The sequence below is a fragment of the Hipposideros armiger genome, unplaced genomic scaffold (genome assembly GCF_001890085.2).
Source record: "Hipposideros armiger isolate ML-2016 unplaced genomic scaffold, ASM189008v1 scaffold_318, whole genome shotgun sequence".
NCBI lineage: Eukaryota > Metazoa > Chordata > Mammalia > Chiroptera > Hipposideridae > Hipposideros > Hipposideros armiger.
In genome coordinates this window covers 2,097,606-2,102,081 of record NW_017731668.1, presented here as the reverse complement: position 1 = coordinate 2,102,081, position 4,476 = coordinate 2,097,606, and positions in this window count along the sequence as shown.

Here is a 4,476-nt window from a genome sequence, read left to right as displayed (position 1 = left end):
TTCTTGTCAACTCACTTCCCCACCAAAGCCTACCTCCCCTTTGCTGAATGGCAGCATTTTCCATTCCAATAGGCAATCAAAGAGGTAAGAACACATCACTGAACTTCTCCTCCCTTTTCTTCATCTCCTACTTGCAGTCAGTGTTTATTTCTCACAGGTACATATCTCCCCACCTTGAAGCTGAGGACCATATATCTTGGGTCTCTTGAATCTCTAGTACCTAGCACAGTGTACCTGATAGACACTATAATCTGTCTGTTCTCATAATGAAGCATTGAAAAGAAGCCTGAAGAACAGGGCATTCATCAACCAAAGCAGTTAGGATTAAATATTGTGACATTTTCTTACAGAACAAGTCAACAATGGAAACTTACCCACTGCCTGTGGAAGAAACCGAAAGTACAGTGCATGGCATTTCATGGCCCATAACTTGACTACACTTTTCTTTTTACTTATCTCAAATGATCCCATGAGTGTATGCCCAGGCCATATGAAACTCTCAGAGTTCTCTGTGTTGACCTTTACTTTCCTACTGTATGCTTTCACTATTGCCACTTCCTCCTGCATGTGTGAATCTGCTTATAAAATATGGACCAGTGATTTGCTTTTAGCAATTGCTCAATAAATTTATTCAACAAATGTTAATTGAGTGTCTTCANAGACAAAGCCTGTCTATAGAAAGTACATTTAGGTTGTAACCTGAGAAATGGATAAGTCAGACAGATGAAAAGTATGTGATAGGCAAGCAGGAACTAGATTAGGCAGAACCGTGAGGCCCATGTTGATGAATTTATTGTTATTACTGTTATTTTATTAATTTAGTGGGCTGTAACAGAAGGAGGAGGTCATGTTTCCAATAGTCATATTTTCCATGGTCATATTTCCAATATTAAAAACACTCTAGTTTCAGTTTGGGAATAAAAAGTGTTCTGGAAATGGATGGTGGTGAGGTTTTCACAACAACGGTAACGTAATTAATGCCACTTAACTGTACACTTCAAAATGGTTAAGATGGTAAATCTATGCTGTGCATATTTTACCACAATAAAACAACCTCAAACTTCTGAATGTATTTCCTCATGTGGAAAACGGGGATAATCATATTATCTCCAAGTGTCACATAAACATCTCAGAGTGTCACAGTACTAACAGAGATAATTCACATAAAAAAATTTGACAGAAACCGTGGCAGAGTTGAACTTGTATATATTTTCCAATAATGAAAAAAAAAATGAAAATGAGCCCTACACTGTGGAGCCAGGTACTGTTGTTTATTATCACTGGTGAACTGTTTAACTGCCCTCAACCTCATTTTCTTAATTTGTTCATTGTGCTAACACCAGTTACCTACAGGTTATTTTGAAGACGAATGATACATGTAAAACATCTGCCCATTATCTGAAACATAGTAGGTGTTCAACAAATAAGTAATTTCTTTTACTGGGCTATTACCCATGGAATATTAATTACTAAAGCTATATGCAAACTACCAATAAAAATCAAATATAAATATATTAGTGGTAAATTTTAATAATAAAAAGGATACTGGACTACATTTAAGGTTATTTGCAAGCCGAGTATGAATATTAGCTTCTCCTGTAACCTCCAATTTTGCTTTATTTGTCCCTCTTTATCATTATTATTTTTTAATATACTTTGTTTTTTAGAACAGTTTTAGGCTTACAGCAAAACCGAGTAGAAAGTACAGAGCATTCCCAGATCCACTGCCTTCATACATTTATAGCTTCTCCCCAAAATAACACCCCACACCAGAGTGGTACATTTGTTACAATAAATGAAACTACTATGAACACATCATTATCACCCACAGTCCATGGTTTACATTAGGTTCACTGTTGGTGTTGTTTATTCTATGTGTTTGTGCAATGACATGCATTGACTATTACAATATAGTACAGCATTGTTTTACTTTCCTAAAAATTCTCTGTGATCTGCCTACTTATCCCTCCACCCTCAACCCTTGGAAACCACTGATAATTTTAGCACCTCCGTAGTTTTATTTTTTCCAGGGTGCAATATAGTTGGAAACATACAGCCTATAGCCTTTTAGAGTGGCTTCTTTCATTTAGTAATATGCATTTAAAGTTTCTCCTCATCTATTTTTTGTTAATACTTCGTTGTTTTTACAGCAGTCTCAGGTTTGCAACAAAATTGAGAGGGAACTAGAGAGTTTCCCCATGTAATGCCTGCCCCCACACATAAATAGCCTCCCCCATTAAAAATATCCCTCATTAGAATGGTACTTTTTTTTTTTTTTAAATCAAGGATGACCTACATTGACACATCATAATTCACCCAAATCCATAGTTTACCTTTGGGTTTACTCTTGGTGTTGTATATTCTATGGGTTTGGACAAGTATAAATAACTACAAATTCTTCCCAGAAATTCAAGACCCATTAATCCAAACAAATGGAACTCAAAAATGAAAACAGGGAGGGTGAACAAACAACAACATGATGGGATTGAAAGCATAATATATCTATTGATAGAAAAAAATTACTTATTGAGATACCAAAAATATTAAGTGGAAATATTCTGGTTATTATTATTCAATATTTCAGATACAGTTCAAACATAAATAAAGAATGGTCACTTNCCTTCATCAATTTATCTACTGCAATCTTAATATTTTCACATGTGTTCTAGGAGCTACCTATAACTGTGTCTATAATCTTTTTGATTTTTAATTTTGTTCATAAATTTTAGTATATGCAATTCAAAAATTATTTTTATGTTTATCTCTCTTCAGGGATTGGTGTATTTATTTTCTTTTTCTATTAGTTTTTGGTTTTTAGGTGGGTTTGATTTTTATATTTCAACCTTTAATTCATCTGAGTTAATGTTGATGTATGAAGTGAAATTAGAATACTTATTGACTTTCTCAACTAGCTATCCAGTTGCCTCAGTGTACTTTATTAAATCATATTGCATATCTTTAGTTTTCTGTTGGCACTTTCACAAATGGAGAGTGTAAGCAGTATAAATGTAAGCTAGGGTTCAACTCTCAGTCCCACTACTTACTAGCACCGCCATCTTGGGCACGTTGCTTAATCTAAGTGCCTCAGTTGTGTGATCTCTAAAATAAACAGAAAAAAAGAGTCTAAATCACAGGGTTATTGTGAAAGGTAGGTGACATATTGTGTGCTCAGGAAATGTTACTTATTATTGAATCTATTCTTAGAAGAGCATCACACTGTATTTATAGAGTGTTGTATTATGATTTTCTATCTGCTGGGATTTTTTTCTTACCTTATTAGTCTTGGGTAACAGTTTGGCACAGTATTTAAGCACATGGACTCTAGAGCTGGACTACCTGTGTGTGAATCCCAACATCCAAATTAATTAACTATGTGACCTTAGGTAAATTACTTCACATTTTTGTGTTTTAATTTATCTATCTGTTAAATTCAGATATTTATAGCATTTACCTCAGAGATTTACTGTGACATTTAAATGAGAATTAAATGTGTTTAAAGCGGTTAGTGGTGGGATGGTAGCATTAGCTATTATTTGTTTCAAAATGTTCTTAATATCCTTTCATCCTTTTTTATTTTCTAAAATTGAGACTTAGTCCATCAAGTTCAAAGAGATCCCATTTGTTTTTGATTGAAAGTACATTATTTTGGAAAAATGTAATAATAGATTCTTCTTATCAGGGGAAATAGTATATTGTCTCAATTTTCTAATGCATTTTTAGATATGTTAATAAATATTTATAGGTTTTTAAAATTTTTTTACACTATTAAGAATATTACTGAATAATTAATTATGTGTTTATTAATATAAGTTGGGGCTTATTGTTCTTATTTCCAAGTTATTAGTACATAAAAAAAACATTGTTTGTTTTATATTTACTTTCTGCTTAACTAGTTTGCTGAACTCTTAGTTCTAGTATTTCATTTAAATTCATTTTCTTTGCTATTCTGGTGTATGATCACACTGTGTGCAAATAATAGTCTTGCCTCCTTTTTTCTAATTGAAATCTGACTTTTACTATACTTTGAACTATATTTGCCTAAGCTTTCAGAGTAATGCTAAATTCATTGAACAAATATTCAATGGATATTTTCTATGTTTCAGATATTGTGGAAAACACTTGGCATAAACCAATAAACGATGCAGCCTTGGGCCCTTTTTTGACAGAACTTTAAATCTAATCCCATGATTAATTTATCAAATACTGTGTGTGAGTTTAATTATTTAGGGGAGATGTTATATAGTTTGCACTAGATAATCAAAAGAGTCTATGACCATAAAAGGTTAAGAACCATTAACCTTAATTCATAACAATAAGTTGTAGCTTTATTTATATCCTGATTAATTTTACTTTGTGATGATTTAAATGTTTTCATTTTCTATTGTAACCATTTTAAATGTTAAAGCAACTTTTATAATGCTATTAGTTTATATGTATATATTTTAAAAACTATCCACATTCTAAAAAATCAGTTAC